Here is a 23,611-nt window from a genome sequence, read left to right as displayed (position 1 = left end):
TGACCATAGTATTTGAAGCCAAAAGCCACAGGTTGAGATTTGCCATGCTGAAGGTTTTTTTTTTTTTTTTTTAATCTACAAATGTTTCTTTGAATTCTTGAATGCTCTATCCTGTGCCAGTGAAAGATGTTTTTCTTTAAAGATCTTAACAGTGACTGACATATCACTGTTTGAGCAGATGATCCTGAGAAAGTAATCAAAGCCATTTACAGAACAGGCGTTTCTGTAACTTGGGCCCTTCACGGAAGTAAGCCAATGGGCTTGTGTGTTGTTTGAAGACTGGGCTTATCTCTGCATCTTTGTTCAGTGTTTTGCTTTGAGAGCACCACTGACTCTGAGTTTCATCTGCACTCTGTGACCAATTGTGAGAGAGACCCAAAGTTTGTGTTGACGTTAGAAAGTCATTCTCTGAAGCCTGTTTTTGGAATGAGTTTAAAGAGGGAAGAGTACTAAAAGCCAGGTCCAGTCTTGTAGTGGATGTTTTGGAAAGAAAGGATCATGGTTCTGTGGGACCATAAGAGTGGATCAGATTACATTCTAATGTAATGATGAAAACAAAGACTAATAAATCAGAGGGACTCTAAAACATCCTAAAATCTTCCCTCAGGCAAATAATACCAGATCTTCGAGGGTGGATAATTGTTTTCTCTCCATTTTCTTTTTTCTTTTTCCTTGTAGATTGACAGGATTAAAAATGTGACAGCCCCCATCAGTGGTTCATTTAAGTGTTTTGGTATATAGGTGATTAGAAACCATAAAATATCTTCTGCTTTATTTTAAAGCTATTGTCTTGCGCAGACTGCATAATTTAAAGGCAACTGTGTAATTCATGTCTGTGGTGAAACATTTCTGATCCTAAAAGTCATGGACGAAAGGGGGCATTTGCCTACCTAGCGTCAAGGAGCTTAAACTGTAATCAGAAGTCCATGCATTATTGCTTTATTCAAATGTAAAGGGAAGATGAATGCTCAAGATACAGCAAAGGATCTTTTTAAAATATGCAATTTGTGTGACTCTTGCTGAGTCAGATGAGTGGGTGATGCTGGGCAGAGCTGTAGAAGAAAACTGACTTTCAGCAAGGGATAAGAATCCATGCTAAACAGGACAGGAGTGAGGCTGAGAATATGCTCAGGGAGAGTGCGGCGATTGGAATGTTCGTCCCTTCCAAAACTCACGTTCACATTTAATCCCCAGTGTGGCAGAATTGAGAGGTAGAGTCTTTAAGAGGTAATTGGATCATGAGGGCTTTGCCCTCATGAATTGATTTACCCACTCATGGATTAATGGATTAATGGGTTAGTGGATTAATGGGTTGTCATGGGAGTGGGGCTTGTGGTTTTGTAAGAAGAGGAAGAGAGAGTGACACTCAGCCCCCTCACCATGTGATACCCTGCACTGCCTTGGAGTCTGCAGAGTCACCACCAGCAAGAAGGCTCTCACCAGATACTGTCTCTCAACCTTGGACTTCCCAGTATCCAGAACTGTAAGAAATAAATTTCATATCTTTATAAGTTATCCAGTTTCAGGTGTTCTGCTCTAAGCAACAGAAAATGGACTAAGACAGAGAGGGAAGCCTCTGGAAGGGGGAAGCCTGAGTGGTGAAGTGGTGAGTCCAGCAGCTGAGGAGAAAACTTTTGACCTGAAAGGGCTAGATCTCAGACCCAGATGGAAAAGCACTTTCTCTTTTTACTTTGGGGCTTGAGAGAGTGCTCAGCCTGAGTCTAAGAGTGGAGGTAGACCAGCCTAACAAAAAGGACTGACTCCAAGGAATTGCTAGCCAGAGGGAAAATAAAATAAATCATGGAAGGCTTAGGAGATGCCTTTTGATACTTTAAACCAGGCTTGTCCAACCTGCGGCCTGCAGGCCACATGTGGCCCTGGACAGCTTTGAATGCGGCCCAACACATATTAGTAAACTGTTTTAAAACATGAGTTTTTTTTTTTTTTTGTATGATTATTTGTTGTTGTTGTTAGCTAATCACTATCATTAGTGTTAGTATATTTTATGTATGGCCCAAGACAATTTTTCTTCCCGTATGGTCCCAGGAAGCCAGAAGATTGGATATCCTTGCTTTAAACCTACCATGATAATTGAATACTGTGAGATTTTTATGTGTAAAATTTAGTCCAGATGGATAGCATTTGAATTCCCAGGATACACAGCAGTAATTTTTTTCTTTTTCATAGCAGTAAATTTTTTGGTGTTTTTGAACAAACTCAAGTCTGTTATTCACTGCAGAGTACCAAGTAGGAGATTCTCATTAGCAGATAAGAGAAAGCAAAATATGATGTCTTTACAGGAGAAAACTATGTGTTCAATTAAGATGGGGTGACAAAACCCAAGTGTGAAACCTACTAGTGGGGACTGGCAGAAAGATACCCTATTTTACACAGTATTTTGTCCTTACATAAAGTTATTCTCTAATTGGCATCTCTTGGAAAATGGCTGGATTTGGCCCACTTAAGTAGGTCCAGGAGGGGCAGAGACTTGGAGTTTATTCATTCATTTTGGGAGGAAGCCCAGAATAGTCAATAGAACTAAAGATATGACAGTAGTAGTAAGTGCATGTCCTGTAATGTAGTTGGAATCCTAAAAACTGGGATAAGTCTGAGGTATAGGGGTTACATGACTCCAATTTATCCCTGGTTTTTGTCTTCATTGTCTCCACTGCTGTTAGGTTTTCTGAAGCCTTGTCTTCTCTAGTTTAAATTGGAGCAGGAATTATTCTTTGATAAAAGGCAGCACCTCAGTTAACTTTCTCACTCAGAATATATTTAGTCAACAGATAACTGTTGACACATACTAAATACAAGTGCATTACATGCTTTTAGAGGATACAAAGATAAATCAGGCAGAGTTTATTCTTAAGTTTTCTCATGTAATGGGGGTGGAGGCGAGGTACCATCATTTAATGGTTGAGAACTGGGGTTCTTCAGTCAGACCCAAGCTGGTTCGGATCCTGGTGTTGCAATGTATGAGATGTATAGCCTTAGAAAAAGCTACTCAATCTCTCCTAAACCTTCTGAGGCTGTATGTCTAGTGCATGTCAACACCAGGATATGTATAATAGTACTTATGTCATAAGGATGGCTGGAGGCCTACGAGATAATGGTTGTAAAGGGTTTAGAAGACTCCCCAGAGCATAGTGAGTCCTCTCTGAACACTGACAACACACACAGATGAGCAGAGGTGCTTTATGGACCCAGGGGGTTCTGGCTTTGCTGATGTCCAGTGTTAGAGGTAGGGCTTTGGGAGTACCTATGGCTTTGCTGATGTCCAGTGTTAGAGGTAGGGCTTTGGGAGTACCTATATTGGAAGCAATCACTCAGATTGCATGTCACTGGATGACATTGCCAGAGGCAAACAAGAAACAATATGGCAGACACAGAACCTTATTTTTTTTTATCCACAAAAGTGGACTGTATTTTTTTGTTTGCTTTGATGTTTAGTTTGTATTTCTTTTTTTTTTTTTGACACTGAGTCTCGCTCTGTCGCACAGGCTGGAGTGCAGTGGTGCGATCTCGGCTCGTTGCAACCTCTGCTTCCTGGGTTCAAGCGATTCTCCTGCCTCAGCTCCCCTAGTAGCTGGGATTACAGGCACCTGCCACCACACCTGGCTAATTTTTGGAGATGGGGTTTCACCATGTTGACCAGGATGGTCTCGAACTCCTGGCCTCAAGTGATTCGCCCGCCTTGGCCTCCCAAAGAGCTGGGACGCCTGGCCTGTCTGTATTACTTTGTGGTAACTCTGCCATTAGGGGAGTTGAATCAGATTCATCTGATAGGAAGATGACTTAATCATCAATTATTTTAGTACACAGTTATTGAGTCGGTCTTTGCACCCATTATGGGTTCCAGCACTAGATCTAGTTTATTAGCACTGAAAATAAAGCAAATACTAAGCCATATTGGTGATTGGCTCACAAACTTAGGAGTTTGGCTGACTGTTAAGGATAGGTGTCTGTAATATTAGAAAGTTTTCAGGCAAAATGAATGAAACAACCAGATAATAATTTGGGAAATAATAAAGGAGTGGTGGAGTTGGGTTTCCTTAGCTGACTGTTTTGCTCAGACATTGTGGTCTCAATTTACTTATCTCTAAATATTTAAATAGATTACTGACTGGCCTGGGATGTTGTCTCTTCTTTTTTTAAAAAAAATGTTATATAATATTTGACCCATACAAAAGGTTATATAATTCTGTATAATTAATGGGACGTTATTAACACACTGAAGCTACCGTGTGAGGAGGCACCTCACTCATTTACTGCATTATTATAGCTTGCTAAACATACTTTGGTTAATAAGGAACTATTTCTTGAATGTCACTTCTGTGTCTCCTGCCAAGCATCTGATGGTGGACCCGAAGCCCTTGTTGACCAGTAGGCTCAATATTTAGGAGGGAGACCTGGACAGCAGAGTAGAGGTGTATGAGGACAAGCTGGGCCCTGCCAGCATTTGTGTCTGTCACCTCTAACCACAAAGGGAATAATGCCTTGAGGGAGCCCTGCCTGCTTGCTGCAGCTCCTCCTTCCCAATCTCAGGTGAATTCCTCTTGATTTCCTCTAGCTGTAGCCTAGAATCATGTATAGAAAAGGATTCTGGGAAATGTAGTTCCCCTTAACCAAATGCTAACAGTACAAACCACAGTTGTGCAGCTAAGTATATGTTTGTACTTGTTATACTGGAAACAGGAGAGATATTTGTAATTATTTCTGCTTCAAAGATATCAGAATAGTTATTTACTGTTCAGGTATCAGATTCGTTTAAAAATGACATTTAACTTGATTGTATCATTATTTTCTTTTCCATTAAACCGTAACTATTTTTAAAGCCATGAAATAACTTAAAAAACAGAACTAATTTAATCTTACCCTCTCCTTTGGAAAGAAAATATTCCTTTTTTAAAGTGAAAGCAAGTTTCAGAAAAAGAAAAAAAGGAATAAGGAATGGCTACTCCATAGGCAGAGCAGCGGCCTGCTGCTTGCCTGAGTATACTTGCAGTTATTTCTAGATTATATGCTAAACAAGGGGTGGATTATTCATGAGTTTTCCAGGAAAGGGGTGGAGATTTCCTGGAACTGAGGGTTCCTCCCCTTTTTAGACCATATAGGGTGACTTCCGGACATCGCAGTGGGATTTGTAAACTGTCATGGCATTGGCAGGAGCGCCTTTTAGAATGCTAATGTATTATAATTAGTGTATAATGAGCAGTGAGGACGACCAGAGGTCTCTTACGTTGCCATCTTGGTTTTGGTGAGTTTTGGCCGGCTTCTTTACGGCATCCTGTGTTATCAGCAGGGTCTTCGTGACCTGTATCCTGTGCCAACCTCCTATCTCATCCTGTGACTAAGAAAATATTCTTCGAATTTGACAAATCAATTTGGATCTCATTGTGCTAAAAAAAGTTTAAAAAAAAAATATTATCCAATATAGTGCCATCTAGTGACAAATCATTTACTTGCTGGTTATTGAAAATAGTTCACTACACGTTTTACGTCTTGGTAAGTCAGGAACTTCACTTCTAATTGTGCAAATTCTTAAGACATATTTTAAGCGACTATTTCTAAATAAATCAAATATTTGTAAATAGAGAGCTGGAAAATATTTTTTAACCCTCAGGCTTTATTATACGTATGTATCACAATGTGTCTGTTTACTTAATGCCACGTGGACCCAGGAATAAAATCAAAATCAGTGTTTTGTCTAATAAGGTGGTAATAGGATTATTTTAGAAATGTGATGTGAAGGAATGAGCATGGCTTTAAAATCAGACAGACATGAGTTTGTCTATTTGGACTTATTTTTCTTATGACTTAGCAGGTAATTACTACCTGCCTGGAAGTGCACCAAGCACTATATGTGTACTGCCTCGGTACGTATTCACAAAACTCCATAGGTATTTTACAAATGAGGAAACCGGCTGGGTGCAGTGGCTCACGCCTGTAATCTCAGCACTTAGGGAGGCCGAGGCTGGGAGAATCGTGAGGTCAGGAGATCGAGACTACCCTGGCTAACACGGTGAAACCTCGTCTCTACTAAAAATACCAAAAAAAAAAAAAAAAAGAAAAAAAAGCCGGGCATGTTGGCGGGTGCCAGGAGTCCAAGGTACTCAGGAGGCTGAGGCAGGAGAATGGCGTGAACCCGAGAGGTGGAGCTTGTAGTGAGCCGACGTGGCGCCACTGCACACCAGCCAGGGTGACAGAGCAAGACTGTCTCAAAAAAAAAAAACAAAAAAAAACAACCAAGCAAATGAGGAAACCAAGGCAGGGCAAGGAAGTGTTGTGGTGCTTACTTCATTGTAAATTTTTTTTAAAAATTGTACTGAGATGTAGTCTTGCTCTGTCACCCAAGCTAGAGTGCAGTGGTGTGATCTCAGCTCACTGCAGCCTTCGCCTCCCAGGTTCAAGCTGTTCTCATACCTCAGCCTCCTAAGTAGCTGGGACCACAGGTGCCCGCTACTGCGCCCGGCTGATTTTTGTATTTTTAGTATAGACAGGATTTCATTCACCATGTTGGCCAGGCTAGTCTCAAACTCCTGACCTCAAGTGATTCACCCATCTTGTCCTCCCAAAGTGCTGAGATACCTCATTGTATTTTATTGTGTGTGTTTATCTGTTTCTGTAATAAAAGAGTGCCCCTTAACAGAGAGGGTCTTACTCAAGAATATTGCGTTTTTTCCTGCCCCTATTGTAGACTGGTATGTCTGAAGTTCAGCTGCTGAATAGTTGATTTTTTTTTTTTTTTGTCCATGAAATGAAAACACAATACCCTTGACAAGAACAATAGTACGTTACATTGTTTTGATAAAATATCATTGTTCAAGAGTGAAAAATACATGTAATTTTTTATGAAGGATATTATACAGTGGCACAAGCACTAAACTAAGCAACTCTGGGTTCTAGTCTCTACCTGACCACTTGTAAACTAGTGTTAATTTAACTCTAAAGTTTTACATGCACACAACCTGCATATTCCGAGAGCTTGTTACATACAAGGCTTGTTACAAAGACCAGCAATCTCCCTGCACTCACTCCTGCCCCATCCCCTGCTCTCTGAGCTCAACTCTTAGAGCGGATTGTTCTGCTTGTTTACCTCCAGCTCTCTAAACAGGCATTGCTCTGTCCTCTTCTTAATTTTTCAGTCTTAGGCATTACCTTTGACCTCTCATGATAAAGGAGAGTTTATCTTACGCACCCCCACCCCATGTGCACAGCCCTTCTCTCATTATAATTACATTTTGAATAATTCAGCATTTACATTGTTAGGACTTTGAAAACATTATTCCCAGACGAGTTATATAATCTATGGTTACCTTTTCTTTCCAGCACAACTTTTTGTTTTCCCTGGTGTTAATAATTCTTTTCTTTTCTTTTCTTTTTTTTGTTTGGAGGAGGGCATTGTTTGCTTAGATTTTATGTGCTTTTCCCATGTTCATCCCTAAACTGTTCCCCCCATATAAACTACTTGTGTCAGAAGTGTTAGGATGCCACGAAACAGCATTGTCAGCCTACAGGCAGCCTTCCTCTTTGGCCACGTTGTCTTTTCTCGGGTTAGCTAGAACTCTCTGCTGCCTCCCAGAGGGACGGTGAGACTTAGGGTCTGGATGAACGTGAAGCCCTATTTGTGTGCGACTAAGACTGCTTGTCAGCAAGAACAGTCAAGAATGAGTCTTCTGACAGGCAGAAGCACTAGTTAGTTTTTACCGTGACCAGTCATGAAGAAGCAGGGTAGGTAAGTAAAGGTGCCAGGGGTGACATGAAGACCAAATGGTATATAAGATATGTGCAAACAATAGTTATAACAGAAAGAATCCTTTTTCTTTCTTTTTTTAAAAAATACCTTTTTTAAAATAATGGAAATGGGTGGGTGGCGCGGGTTGGCGGGGGTGGTGGGGTCTTGCTATGTTCCCCAGGCTGGTTTTGAACACCTAGCCGCAAGCGATCCTCTCACCTCAGCCTCCCAAAGTGCTGGGATTATAGGCATGAGCCACTGCACCTAGCTGAGAAGGAATCTGTGAATTGCTTCTCATTGATTGTTACAGGAAATGATGTTGGAGACATAAATGATCTAATGATTCTTAGCTTTGTAGATGTTTTGTTTACCTCAATCATAGATTTGGTCTGGTTGTGAATCATGTCTAAGATGTTACTTTTGGCGGCATCATTATTACATGCATGGGCGAAAATCTAGAGGGCAGAAGGAGTCTATACTGTTTTCATTAATAGAAGAATTTGCTACGGAACTGTTTTAAGTATTAAATACACAAAAGCTGCCATTCTAGATAGCTAGCACTAGGAGGCCACAGAGACCATGATTCTGGTGGATTCAGATTGAGTCCTGCATCTTTCCTATTGGAATTGGAAAAGAAACCAAGGGTACGTAGTCTAGTTGAAATGCTGTAAACACTTCTTAAAGTTCAGGATCAGATAAACTAGATTAAAAATGCCAGCCTGTTTTTCATAATGCAGTAACAAATGAATCTAAAATATGCAACACTGCTTTCTTTTATGCTTGTGACATTCTTAGTAAATAACACAAGCAGAGTATGTATACTGATGTATAACCACCACTTTTTTTCCATTGCACTTCTGATTTTTAGTTCTTGAGTCCCCAATCCCGGCCCTGATTACTTTATGCCCAGATGACTTTCATAGCCTTCCAATTGATGACGCTTTATAGCTTGTAGTTCTCCACTTCATTCTATGTATTGAAAGCAAGAGTTTTCATCAGAAATGGTTTGGTCACACATGCCCTATGATAAGCAACCTTTGGTAGTCTCCTGTCAAATAGTATTTCAAGTCCAAGCCTCTCCATTCATTCATTCACTCATTCATTCTAGACATATATATCGGGTGCCTTTACCTGGGCTAAACCTTGGCTCTCAAGACAAACACTCGGGTTCTGCCCCCAAGAGCTTCGTATTTGCATGTGCATTTTCTCAGTATTCTCCAGTCTCTCTTATGGCTAAGTAAACATACCTTGTCTCCCCTAAATTTTTACCTTTCTGCCTTTAAACATAAAGCAACATCTGTCATTTTATAATTCTCTTCCTTCAGAACTGCCTCTGGTTATTAAAAATCTGATCTACCCCTGTTGTTCTAGGATCTTTCAGCTTTGTGTTATTTAATTTACACCATATTAATTTCATTTATTTTTACTTTTTTTCTTAAAATTGTAACTATGCGTGTGCTGCTGCTTAAGTACAAGGTGGCCTTTTATTTCTTTATGTTTCCCGTTAGTGCCAAATAGTGCACGTTCCTTCTAAACAAATGAAATATTACTTTAATGACTGCAGCACATCCCATGGGTCGCTTTCCTTGTAACCTTCCAGTGCCCTCTTCTTTTCCAGCAGAACCTCCACTTTGCTCAAGAATCCACTCTTCTGTGTATACCCATATGCTCTGGGAAAGCGAGTCTCAGGCCCCAGTCACAGCCCACGGCTGTCAGGAAGGTTCTCTTCTTGCCAGTTGATAGGGCTGAGCGTGAACATGTGACCCAGTTCTGTCCCTGGAGACATAAAGAGAAGCCCGGTGGAGGCTTCCAGAAAGGTTTGCCATCCTGGTGAAAAAGAGTTGGATGAGAAGTTCTGCCCACTGTGGGCCGAGCTCCAGCTGTCTTGCAGCCATGAAGGGAGCTAGCCCAAGCATCATCGCCACATGGAGGGGGGCAGAAAGACAGCTGGGGCGGGGGCCTTGCTGCATTGCTGAGCCATCCTTTGTTGAGATTTCTTGTTATGTGAAGATAGTGAGGCTTTGTCGGCTTGGGATTTTCTCTTATTTTCAGACAAAGGCATCTGGCTAACTCTTCACCATCAGCTCTCAGTTTAGATTTCCCTGATCTCTGACAGCATCTCCTGCCATGCCTTTACCACACCATGTAGTAATAGATTATTTGCTTCTCAGCACCACAATTGACTGTAAACTGTGTATGAGAGCAGTAACTTCACCTTGATCACTGTTACCAGATGTGCCTAGGAACTAGCATAGCACCTGGGGACTGATAAGTTTTGAACACCTATATTTATTCCTGGTATCCTGAAAGCAGATGCAAAGTTTCTGGGGCAGGGACAAATTATGATTATTATAGCAATAACCTAGTACAAGAGACTTGAGTTTATAACCCCTGGAAGATTTCCACAGTCCTGGTTTCATCGTCCTTCTGAAATGTAAACACATAGTTCCGGGGAGGTAAGTCCCTCACTATCTGTTCAGTCAGCTTTTATGTTTTAAGGTTGTCCTTTAACACAAGTCCTGGTAAAATTTTCCTAGCTCTAAATGTGCAGAAGTATAAAGACACTCACTTCCTCACACTGACGTAGTAGGTGCTCAATAAACTATTTGTTAAATTTTTAACAAATTTAAAGAATAAATCTAATTTCAATCTAGTGATGTCAACTGGGTCAGGGATTGTGGGATTTTGTGGGGGGATGGGGGAAAGCATATGAGAATCATCTGGGGGACGTTTTAAATCAACAGTATACTTCTCACCTGCCAGTTCCGACGTCTCCTATTACTGTCATATTCCTCAGGGTTTTTAGGTTTGTTTTTGTGGCCAAAAGGATGAGAACCTGGATATAGCCCACACTATGTTTGAGCCTTTCTTATGAAAGTTAGGAATGGAACCATTTGTCTTGACACCCAAGTCTGCTATCTCAATGCTTACGTTCATTGCACCAGAGTCTTCTGTTTTGTGTTTCCTTGTATGGATTTGGTAGAATTTATTAAAGGATGTTTCATTTTTTTAATTAATAGCTTGCCTTTTTTTTACAGGGGGTTTGAGGCAACTTTACAGCACAAATGCATAAAATGAAATAGCATATAAACAGAAAATCAGAACTGAGAAAAAAGGTTGCAAATGTGTTGATTTTAATTCAGATTTGCTTCATGTTTTTATTTATGTCATGCAAAATGACAAATAGCATCAATTATGTTAATAGTTTTTAACATTTTTATTTAAGCCACATCCCTGTGTTGTCTGTGAGACCTCTTCTGAAAAGAGTGACCACAGATACACATACACACACTCAATTTTGCTGTAATTGTTGTCCCTGGCTCATCCCTCCTTCAGTGGGGGTACCTGGAAACTTCTTGTTAGAGAAGGTGAAACATACTCATTTCTTAGGAGGGAAAAAATATTCTTCGTATTAAGTTCTAAAAAATTTATTTCTTTAATAAAATATGCATACAGAAAAATAGACTAAGCTATCAAATACCATCAGTTTTGTAATATTTGCTTTAGATTTTAAAAAATAATATAGACGAAAGAGACCTCTTATTTAGCTCTTTTTGATTCTATTCTGCTCTTTTCCTCTACAGTAGAAACCACTAGCCTGAGTTCAGTGTTTCACATTTCCAAACATATTTTATGCTTTTACTACCTTTGTTTACATCTGCATCTATCTATCTATCTATATCTATATATCTATATATAGATATAGATATAGATATAGATATATATACTTTTTTTTTTTTTTTTTGAGGTAGGGTGTTACTCTGTCACCCAGGCTGAAGTGCAGTGGCATGATCTCGGCTCACTGCAGTCACCACCTCCCAGGTGCAAGCGATTCTCCTGCCTCGGCCTCCCGAGTAGTTGGAATTACAGGCATGTGCCACCACACCCAGCTAATTTTTGTATTTTTAGTGGAGACGGGGTTTCTCCACGTTGGCCAGACTGGTCTCAAACTCCTGATCTCAAGTGATCCTCCCGCATCAGCCTCCTAAGTGCTGGGATTACAGGCGTGAGCCACAGCACGTGGCCTGCATCATTATGTATGTGAGGCATTATTTTATATGATTTGAAACTGTATAAACCATGTTTCATTATAGGCCTCTGCAGCTAGTCTTTTCACCTAACATTTGTTTTTTAAAAAAATTGTGGTGAAAAAAAAAAACCCCCCACATAACATGAGAGTTACCCTCAACAAATTACTGTGTACGGTACAGTATTAACTAAGCATAATGTGGTACAGAAGATCTCTGGAACTTTTCATTTTGCATGCCAGAGACTGTTCCCATTGAATAGCAACTGCCCATTTTTCCCTCCTTCCAGTCTGACGACAGATTCTACTTTCTGTTTCTGTAAGTTTGATTACTTTAGACACTTCGTCTATGTGGTTTCATGCAGTATTTGTCCTTCTTCACTTAGCATAATGTCCATCACTCAGCAACAAGATTCATCCATGTTGTAACTTATGACGAGATTTCTGTTTTAAGGCTAATATTCCACTGTGTATATACACCATATTTGCTTTGTTTTTTCATTTAACATGGATGGTTAGGTTGTTACTACCTTTTGGTTATTGTGATTAATGCTGCAGTGAACAGGGGAGTGGTGCAAGCATTTCTACACAATTCCGATTTCAGTTTTTTTGGATAAATATCCAGAAGTGGGATTTCTGGTTTATATTACAGTTCTATTTGTAATTTTTTGGGGAATCTCCATACTGTTTTCCGTAGAAGCTGCACCATTTTACAGTCCCACCAACAATGCGCAAGGGTTCCAGTTGCTTCAGATCCTCACCAACACTTGTTATTTTCTGGGGTTTTTGTTTTTGTTTTATATAATGCCCATCCTAACATGTATGAGGTAACATCTTACTGTGGTTTTCATTGGCATTTGGTGATTGGTGATGTTGAACATCTTTTCACGTAACTGTTGGTCATTTGTATGTCTTTTTTGGAGAAATACCTATTCGAGTCTTTGGTCTGTTTTTTCAGTGGGTTATTTGTTTTTTTTTTTTTTTTCCACTGTGTTGTAGCAATTCCTTATATATTTTGGATATTAGCCCCTTATCAGATACATGGTTTGCAGATATTTTCTCCCCCTTCCATAGGATGCCTTTTTACTCTGTTGATTCTTTACTTATCTTTAATACTTGTAGCTGTCCTTATTTCCTTCATAAATATATATGTAATACTCATATATACAATATTTCATTATGAGACTGTATTGTATGCATATTCTCCTGATTCACATTTGAATTGTTTCCAGTTTTTTGCAATTACCTGTATTCTGATATGTACTTCCTTTTGTTCCTGTGCCAGTTTCTCTAGTGTACCTTTTCAGGAGTGGAATTACTTGGCTGTAGGTATGCACATCTTCATCTTTATTAGATATTACCAAATTGCTCTCCAGAGTGGTTGACTGAGTTTAACTTTGTTTCATTAGTGTATGGTACTTTGCCAGTCTGATGTGAAATGCTGTTTCATCATAGTGTTAAACTGTGTCATACTGAACTTGAACATCTTACGTTTATTTTCACCCAGATTTCCTTTTTTGTTAACTATTCACAATTTTTTGCCTCATTTTTTTCAATACAGTTGTTTGTGTTTATTTGCTGACTTTTAGGACTTAATGTATCCTGAAGATTAATAATTTTTTGTTACGTATTTTATTAATATCTTGTAGTCTGTGGGTTGGTTTTTCATTTTGTTTGAAGAATCTTTAGAATTAAAAAAAATTTCAACATAGTAACACATTTATCAGTCTTTTACTTTATAATTTCTACTTTTGTGTGTGATTTTAAAAATCATTACCTGAAGAGCATTTTTTTCTAAAAATTGTCAAAATTTTATTTTTACATTTAAGTCTATAGCTTGAAAATGTGTCTCTATGATGTGAGATAATGATTTTATTTTCTTACAGTTAACCTATGTCTCAGGATAACTGTTGTTCAATAGTCTGTCCTTTCCCTAGTGATTTGCAGTGCCACTGCCATCATATATCAAATTTCTGAACATACATGTGTCTTTTTCTGGGTGCTCTATTGTTTTTCGTTTACTGTTTTACTTAAGGTTTCATATAACTTAAAGTTTTAGAGAGCAGGCTGCCTGTTTTCTTCAAATTTGTCAAGACTGTTCTTGGCCCTTTTTTCTTGTGAACTTTAGGATCAGCTTACCATGGTCCATGAAAGACCCTGTAGGGATTTTCATTGTAATCATATTGTATTTCAGTTCAGTTTAGGGATATTTATTAAGTCTTCCATCCACAAATACAGTGTATTTCTCAACTTACTTGGTTTTATAATGTTCTCTATAAAGCTCTTGGAGATTTTTTTGTTAGACTAATTATTAGAAAGTATATAGCTTTAGTTGCTACTTTAAAGGGTAGGTACCTTTTCTTATTAAAATTACAATATGAGGTTTTGGCTTATAGAAATTATATTAATTTTGTATATTGATCTTATATTTAACAACATTGATGAACTTATTTTTTATTAGTTTTAATGGTTTTCCTTCATAATTCTCTATATAGATAATGATTACTTGGAGATGAAGACAGTTTTGTTACTTCACTTAAATGTTTATATTTCCTTTCTGTCTTTTTTATTAACATTGACTAAGTCCTCTGTTATGTTATTAAGTAAAAGTGATGATTGTAGTCATCCTTCTGCATTTCCTAGCTTTTGAAGGAAATACTCCCATTATTTAACTATTAAGTGTGATTTTGTTGTAGGGTTTTGTTTTTGCTTTTAAGTTAAGTTCTTTTCCTGATATGTGGGATTCTTTTTTTTTTTTTTTTTTTAAATCATGAAGGCTGCTGAAGAATTAACACAACCATTTTTTCATTTTTTAAGGACAAATCTGACCTTAGATTAACTCTCTACTCAGTTCTCCTGAACCCCTGGTGAAAGGAGAATGTTCACCATGTTACCAGGCAACATTGTTGTGGTGAAAGTGACCTCTGTTTGGTAAATGTATCTGGACTGGGAGGAACTGTTAAGTGAACTCTAAATTCCTGATTAGAAGCTGTAGCTTCCTCAGAAGTACTGACTTTTCAGAAGTGGGTATGTCCTTTGTGGGAACCCTGGACGCTGTGACTAGCACCGTTGTATGATATTTGGTTTCTGCTTGGGGCACAAGGTTTCTAAGCCAGCATGTCTGTGCACCACCTTTGTGATTTTATTTTATTTTATTTGAGACAGAGTCTCTCTCTTGTCACCCAGGCTGGAGTACAATGGTGCAGTCCTGGCTCACTGCAACCCCCACCTCTGGGTTCAAGCGACTCTTTTCCCTCAGCCTCCCGAGTAGCTGGGACTACAGATGTCCGCCACCACACCCAGCTATTTTTGTATTTTTAGTAGAGACGGGGTTGCACCATGTTGGCCAGGCTGATCTCAAACTCCTGACCTCAAGTGATCCACTCACCTTGGCCTCCCAAAGTGCTGAGATTCAGGCGTGAGCCACTGTGCCTGGGCCACCCTTGTGATTTTCATTTCCTTGCCCCTGAGCTGTCACCTGGATGCCAGAGAGAATAGCTCCTGGATGCCATGTGGGCTCCTGTGGGGACTCGTTCCACGAAGAGAAGCACCTGAAACTGCCCTGTTGGCATGCTGTGTTTTCTTCTGTGCTTCCCGAGTAGTTCGCTGCGGAATGTGGCCTTGGTCATTGGGTAGCTCAGAATGTGTAATTGAAAGTTCCACGTGGGCACTGCAGTGCATCCAAACAAAATACAGAAATAAAAGTGTTTCCTGGGGCTGATCTAACTTTATAACTCTCACTTAACATCCTCAATTTCTAATATTTATCTATTGGAATGCTCATGTTTTCATTGACTATAAAGATTTCAGATTGAACTTACAAGTATATACACTATACTATCGTTTTTAATGTGTTAGATTCTGTATATGTTTGCCAACTCCAAAATGGTTCTGCTGCTTAAAAAAAGTATCTGATAACTAATATTTTAGACCTGTACTCTCCAGTGGGTAGATATGTGTTGCTGTAATATGGCTATTAAGATGAAATATAATTACAATTCAGTTTTTTAGTCATACCAGCCATAATTCAACTGCTCACTCACCGTATGTGGCTAATGGCTACTATATTTGACGTTGTAGATACGGAGCATCTTCATCATTACAGAAAGTTCTGTTGAACAGACTTTCTAGGCTTTATTTTTAAAATGTATCCACATTATCAGAGAGCGTTATGTTTTTACTATATATGCTCTGTGCAATAAGAATCAGCATATCTTTCAAGAACAGTATTGAAGACCCCAGTGTATTATGTACAGAATGATCCACTAGAGAAACATTTCTTAGATTTGAGTACCAGGATAAGTTAAGTTTCTCCTGAAATTTACCCTCTGATCATGTCTGGTTTGTAACTGATCATTTTTCCCTTTCTGCTTTGTCCCCTAGAGAGTGTAGGGCCAACTTTATGGCTCACTTTAAGTAACCATTTGGCCCGCATATTTGTATGCTTTGTATAATTTTTGAAGGCTCTAGTTTTATCTTGCTAGTCTGCTTATTTTCTTGTCTGGATTTTTGTATTAATAAATATAACTTTATAATTTTTGCATTTTAAGGGGGGGGGTGTAAATACAGTATAATGAGTGAATACCTTTAAGATTTTGATTGATAGTTATTATTAGGAGCCATTTATTACTGAACCTCAGAGGTGAGAAGGGGTGAGGGAGCTAAAAGCAGTCAGTCCTTAGCTGATCATTATAATGTACACATATGTAATCTGGACTGCTCACCAAATGAAATGACTTAGAATGTACACCTGTCATACAACCAGTTTAGCCTGCTTTTCTAAAATATTTTTCATTTTCAAAGTAATGTTTAAAGAAGACTTACTGAAGTTGATTGTAAAAAATTTCAAACTTTTAAGTGTTGCTAGGGAAATGTAACCAAAAACATATCTGATTATTTTACTCAAACTAGTAAACAGGGTTTAAACAAAGAGGGCGGAGGCTGGGTGCCGTGGCTCATGTCTGTAATCCCAGCACTTTGGGAGGCCGAGGCGGGCGGATCACCTGAGGTCAGGGGTTCGAGACCAGCCTGACCAACATGGAGAAACCCTGTCTCCACTAAAAATACAAAAAATTAACCGAGCATGGTATCACATGCCTTTAATCCCAGCTACTCGGTTGTGGTGAGCCGAGATCACGCCATTGCACTCCAGCCTGGGCAACAAGAGTGAAATTCCGTCTCAAAAAAAAAAAAAAGAGGGTGGAGGACTCTTTTTAACTTTGCTTATGAAGAGAGTTTTTTTTTTTTTTTTTTTTAAATGACAATCTGATTCTGGGTGTTCATGCCTTCTCATTGGAAAACCACCACTGTGCTTTTTTCTCTTTTTCCATTTTTTTTCTTTCATTGTTAGAGATGGATCTCTCTCTAACTGTAACTGTGGGAGGGTAGTGATATTATCACAGCTCACAGTAACCTCTGGCTTCAGCCTCCCAGTTAGCTAGGACTATAGGCACACATTACCACACCTGGCAATTTTTTTTTTTTTTTTTTTTTGTAGAAACAGGGTCTCACTCTGTTGCCTAGGCTGATCTTGAACTCCTGGGCTCGAGCAGTCCTCCTGCCTCAGCCTCTCAAAGTGCTGGGATTACAGGCACTGAGCTACTGTACCCAGCCTTTTTTCTATTTTATTCTTGTCTTGTATATTTTACATTTTATAGCTTTTCATGTTTCTGAAACCACTTACCACATTTAGGCCAAAAGGCAAAATAATAAAAAATAAGACTAACCTCACCTAAAAAAAAGTTTAAGGATTAAGTATTTCCATATACCAGTGATGAACAGATTTGAACAATATATTTGATTTTGTGCTCTCTAGTTGCTAAAGTGAGGAAAAGAAACAGAATTATATTGTTTTCATGTGCTGACAGCCGGAAGCATGTAAACATCTGCAGAAACCAAATGTTTCCTGGAACTAAGCTTGAGCAGAAATCTATCACGTGGACCTTTGTTTAAAGAACCTTGTGAAAAACCACAGTTATGTAAAAGACCCAGGAGCGCAGTTCATGTGGATTAGATTCTCTAGGAGGCAGAGAGTCTAAGGAGATCAAAGAAAACGACGACTTGGGAAGTATATGTGCTGAGCCCTGGAGCCAAACTAGCAGAAGGGAGTTTTGGAGGCACTGAATCCAGGGCCTGTGCTTTTTGGGGGCTGTAGTAAAAGAAAGGAGTATAGGCCTGGTACAGTGGCTCATACCTGTAGTCCCATTACTTTGGGAGGCTGAGGCTGGAGGATGGTTTGAGGCCAGAATTCAAGACCAGCCTGGGCAACAAAGTGAGACCCCTTCTCTACAAAAAAAACAAAAAAACCTGGGTATGTTGGTGTGTGCCTGTAGTCCTAGCTACTCAGGAGGCTGAGGCAGTAGGGTCATTTAAGTCCAGGAGTTGAAGGCTGCAGTGAGCTATGCGGGTACCACTGCACCACAGTTGGGTGACAGAGCAAGACCCTGACTAAACAAAACAAAGGAGGCAGGGAGTTTAGAAAATACCACGATTGTTAAGAGGACCATCCGATTTCATTTTCTCTAAAATATTAGATATTGTCAGTGTGGTTTTTGTATAGGTGCTGATTCTGTTCTGTTCATCTTCAAGTAACAAATAAATGCCTGCAGTGGAGATATCTTATTTTGATGATTAATGGGATGCTTTTAAGCTTTGAAGAAAGCAAACAACATTTTCCGTGGATCTTTAAGAGCTGGGCTAATATTTTTGCCCACACAGAACTCTAATTCATTTCAGAGTCAAGGGCAACAATAGAATATTATTTCAGTGACCTTGCATTTGTTAATACAGGTTTTCATAATAGAAAGCAATTTAAATCTTCAGAACTAATGTAACGTGGAAGAAACAACTCTTTCCTGAAATATATGAGGGACAAGTGTAACAAACAATTCATCTTTACTCTGACAGTCTCAACTGAAAGACTTCAGTGTGGTCATAGTAGTGCATTTTCGACTCCCAGCAGGCAAGTAAGGCAAGGGACCATCAGCTCCCAGGCTACTGTAGTCATCCATGGAGATGAGGGAGGCTCGCATGGCAGTGGTCGGAGCAGGAAGAAGTACTTAGAATTCAGATGTAGTTTTAAGATGGAGCCAGCAGGGTTTGCTCATGAACTGGGTAGAGGGTGTGAGGGAAAGAGAAAAGGCCAAGATGACTTGGAGGATGGAGTTATCCTTGCCTGAGATGAGCAAGCCTGTAGGAGCTTCAGGCATGGGGCCCTAGGGGAGCATCAGGAATTTGGTGTGGCATGATATTAAGAGGGGAATGTCTATTAGACATCCAGGTGGAGATGTCAAGGAGAAGCCTGAAAAATGAGCCTTGAGTTCAGGGAAGAGGTTCACGCTCTTATTTAAGGTGATGAGACCCACTGAGATGACCAGGAGGGAGGGAGTGTAGATAGGAAAGTTCGAGAACTGAGAGTCCTGGGTCCCTCCAGCGTTGAGAGACTGGATGATGAGAAGTGGTTTAAAGAATGGCCAGTGAAGGAGGAGGAGAGTCAGTAGGTTGTGGTGTCCTGGCAACCAAGCAAAGAAACTGTTTAAAGAAAGAGGAGAATGATCAGCTCTGTCTGTGCCACTGGCAGGTCCAGTAAGAGGAAGACTGAACAGTGAACGTTAGATTGAGTGAAAATGGTTTCTGCTGCTTTTTTGTCCAAGTAGTCTTGAATGAATTCAGTTAACCTCTCTCTGGGGATAACAATGGTACCTACCTCATCAGGTGGTGGTGATGAACTGTTTGTTTATTTAAAAAAATTTTTGCTGAGACAGGGTCTAGCTCTGTTGCCAAGCTGGAGGGCATTGGCATGATCACAGCTCACTGCAACCTTGACCTCTTGGACTCAAGCAGTTCTCCCGTCTCAGCCTCCCAAGTAGCTAGGACCATAGGCATTGCCACCACCACACCCAGCTACCTTTTAAATTTTTTTGTAGAGAAGGAGTCTTGCTGTGTTGCCCAGGTTGGTATCAAACTCTTGGACTCAAGCAATCCTCCTGCCTCGACCTCTCAAAGAGCTTGCATTACAGGCGTGAGCCACCATGTCCAGCCTATGAACTGTTTAAGTGGATGACCAGCCTAAGCAAGAAAGACCCCATTCCAAAAAAAAAAAAAATAAGCTGGATGTGGTGCCATGTGCCCGTGGCCTCGGCAACTCAGGAGGCTGAGGTGGGAGGATCACTTGTTCCAGGAGTTTGAGACTGCAGTGAGTTATGATTGCCCCACCGCACTCCAGCCTGGGTGACAGAGTGAGACCCTGTCTAAAAAGAAAGAAATAATGCTCGCTTTGGCAGCACATGTGCTAAAATTGAAGTGATACAGGGAGGAGTGGTGTGGCCCCTGGACGAGGATGGCATGCATATTTGCGAAGCATTCCATCTTTTAAAAATTCAATTTTAAAAATTTTTGAAAAGAAAAAGTAAATGGATGAGATAATTCCTTTAAAGCACCTCTCCCTGTACCTGGCTTTTGGGTATTTCACAGTCGAAGACATTGCTGGCTTTAACAATAGCAGTTTTAGGGGAGCAGTGGGGACAAAGCCTGATGGGAATAGGAAGAAAGAGTTGGAGACAGCAGATTGAGTCAGCTCTTTTGAGTATTCTTATAAAATTGGATTAGAGAAATGGGGAGTTAATTCGTGAGACTGTGGGGTCAAGAGGAAAGGCCAGTAGGCAAGAAGGCCTCCCTCCCTCCCTCCTTTCCTCCTTTCCTAAAACCACAGACCTTCTACAGTGATGGGAATCATCCTGTGTAGAGGGAAAAGCTGATGATGTAGTTGGATTTAGGATCATAGATAACAATGGACCGAAATAACTAGGTTGTCCTTGCCACCTGCCCCCGCCTCTCAGTCTTTTATTCATTCACTTAACAAATACTTATTGTAAGTTCACAAGGTGCCAAGGACCGAGCTTAGGTGCTGGGAACAGTGGTGGTTAAGGGACTAATCAAACGGGCATGAGCTCTACACCCTCATGAAGTTGTCACAGTCTGGTGGAGATAGGCTTTCTAAAAACACACAAATACAGGTTTGGACGAGTGCTTTGCAGGAAGAGTACAGAGTGCTTTTGAGAGGAAGAGAGGGAGAGGAGCATGGTGTGACCTAGATGGGGAGGCATACAAAGGTCTCTCAGATGTGAAAGATGACCATGGCTGAAAAGAGCATCCCAGCAAAGGGAACAGACCTTGCAAAGGCCCTGGGCCAGGCGAGAGAGAAGCTGGTGCTTTTGGGGATTTGAGAGAAGACCAGGGTGGCCTGAGAGGTGGGAAGGGAAGCAGGTCATGCAGGGCTTTGGAAGCCTCCATATTATAGCTTACGGGATATCATGTCTAAGAGCATTGAAAACTGTTTTAGTTGGGGAGTGACATGGTGAGATTTGCATTGGAGAAAAACATACGACCCATAATGAAGTATGTCATGGTGAATGGATCGGAGGGGCAAAAGTGGGGGAAAACCCCACCAATTTAGGCAAAAAGATAATACCTGGGAAAATACTTAGTCTAAGATATGTATAATTTTGGTATAGAAATAGAAGTGAGGATATCCTCTCTTCAGCAGAATTTGCTTTGCACTTAACCAGGTTTCTTACTTCCATAAGCAGAAATTAATCCCCAATGATAGAAAAGAGTTAATGAACACATTCTCCATTTTCTTGTTAAAAATAATGTCAGTCGAGAAGAATCAGCCGAAACTTTGAAAAAGGTTGTGGCAACCTTGTGAAAAGTAAAAATAATGAGACCTTATTAAATTTTTTTTCTAGAAAAAAATACCAATGAATCAATATTAGGAGACAGAATCTGTTAAGAAAACTCATTATGGCCAGGTGCGGTGGCTTACGTCTGTAATCCCAGCACTTTGGGAGGCTGAGGCTGGCAGATCGCTTGAGCTCAGGAATTTGAGACCAGCCTGGGCAACATGGTTGAAACCCCTGTCTCTACCAAAAATACAAAAAATTTGCCAGGTGTGGTGGTGTGCACCTGTGGTCCCAGCTACCCAAGGGGCTAAGGTGGGAGGATCACTTGAGCCTGGGAGGCAGAGGCTGCAATGAACTGAGATCTCATCACTGCACTCCAGCCTGTGTGACAGAGCCAGACCCTCTCTCAAAAATAATAAAGGCCAGGTGCGGGAGCTCACGCCTGTAATCCCAGCACTTTGGGAGGCCGAGGCGGGTGGATCACTTGAGGTCAGGAGTTTAAGACCAGCCTGGCCAACATGGCAAAACCCCGTCTCTACTAAAAATATAAAAATTAGCCTGGTGCGGTAGTGGGAGCCTGTAATCCCAGCTACTTGGGAGACTGAGGCAGGAGAATCACTTGAACCTGGAAGGCGGAGATTGCAGTGAGCAGAGACTATGCTGTTGCACTCCCGCCTGGGAGACAGTGCGAGACTCCGTCTCAAAAAGAAAGAAAAAGGGAGCAAGTTCTAGTACTGGGTGGATATTTTATTGCACCAATTTAGGCTTCTCCCCAGAGATTTCTTAAAACAGAAAGGCAGTTGTAATACCAAGTATTGCTGTATCAGGCCACCTGCTGCTCCAAGGCCATGAATTAACTTGTTCTAAGCCCTCAAGGAAAGAAAAGAGGAAACAGAGGTTTATTCCCTATCAAGACAGTCCACTCGAGAAAGTTCTGTCTTGGTTGTAACTTCAGGTTTCTTTCTTACACAGGCATTTTATTAATGCTTTTACGAGTTAGAAGAGTTGGGATAATTTACCATCTGGAGTTTCTCTGCCTTGCTGATCTGAGCTCAGACCTGCTAATTTACCAGAGATGACTGATAACACCCTGTAACAGCTGAGTAAGTAGATTCTTCTGTTTGTTTTACTGCTTTTTAAAAAAGTTTAAAGTTTTAAAATACTATAAACTTTAATTGGGTTCTTTAAATTTTGTTGTTGAATAATGCAATTATGATGATGATTTTAATAAGTGAATATTTTGTAAATAATGGGATTCTGGAAGAAATTAATCCCCGATGATAGAAAAGAGTTAATGAACACATTCTCCATACATAACACTTTAGCATTCAAGAAACATAGGATTTAAATACATATATTAAAAATTTAGGCCAGGCACAGTGGCTCATGCCTGTAATCCCATCACTTTGGGAGGCTGAGGCGGGTGGATCACCTGAGGCCAGGAGTTTGAGACCAGCCTGGCCAACATGGTGAAATCCCATCTCGACTAAAAATGCAAAAATTAGCCAGTCGTGGTGGCGGGTGCCCATAATCCCAGCTACTCTAGAGGCTGAGGCAGGAGAATCGCTTGAACCCGGGAGGCAGAGGTTGCAGTGAGCTGAGACTGTGCCACTGCACTCCAGCCTGGGTAACAGAGAGGCTCTGTCTCAAAAAAAAAAAAAAAAAAAAAAAAAAATTTAAAAGCATTCTCCTTAGTGCTTTATTTCCCTTTTACATTATAAAATATAAAAAAAATTGGTAAAACAACTGTTAATACATTTTAAAAATGCAACTGTATATAAAAATTATCTTTGAATGCAGGATGCATTTTGGTTAATTTGAAATAAATACTGGTTTAGTGGAAATATAATTTTAATAGTTGTTTCTATTTGAAAATAATGATTTTTCTGATACTAATGTAGATAAGATCACAGAATCTCTCTGGATTTAGCTTTGTTTCTCAAACAGACTAGGGAAGAACGGCTTTCATTCTTTCTAATCAAAACACCTGAATGAAGTTTAAAGTATTTTAAGTGTTGAGTCAGTTACCTTGAAAACAAACGGTTTCTCAGAACAAGAGCTATTATTCCTCGTACTATATCCTTTGAAACTGTTTTGACAAAACTAGTAAACCGTGAAGTTGTGCCAGGGCCTTGTTTGGTAATCTTAAAATAAAAACAATGAATAAAT

At 40.0% G+C, this 23,611-nt stretch overlaps 1 long non-coding RNA gene and 1 other non-coding gene across 12 annotated transcripts in view; both read left to right on the top strand.

Annotated features, from left to right (window-relative positions):
- The window catches only part of LOC103226908 (uncharacterized), a 254,714-nt gene that overhangs the window by 32,253 nt on the left and 198,850 nt on the right, over positions 1-23,611 (top strand). For all 11 annotated transcript variants that reach the window (XR_012090415.1, XR_012090414.1, XR_012090413.1 and 8 more), the window contains exon 3: positions 22,415-22,545. This is a non-coding gene — a long non-coding RNA (uncharacterized lncRNA). The remainder of the gene's footprint in view (positions 1-22,414; positions 22,546-23,611) is intronic.
- On the top strand, positions 20,029-20,135 carry LOC119626387 (U6 spliceosomal RNA). The gene has a single exon (XR_005242554.1). It is a non-coding gene; the product is annotated as a U6 spliceosomal RNA (small nuclear RNA).

This window comes from Chlorocebus sabaeus, chromosome 21 (genome assembly GCF_047675955.1).
Source record: "Chlorocebus sabaeus isolate Y175 chromosome 21, mChlSab1.0.hap1, whole genome shotgun sequence".
Lineage (NCBI taxonomy): Eukaryota > Metazoa > Chordata > Mammalia > Primates > Cercopithecidae > Chlorocebus > Chlorocebus sabaeus.
The sequence above is the reverse complement of the archived record's forward strand: the minus strand, read 5'-3'. Positions and strand labels throughout refer to the sequence as shown.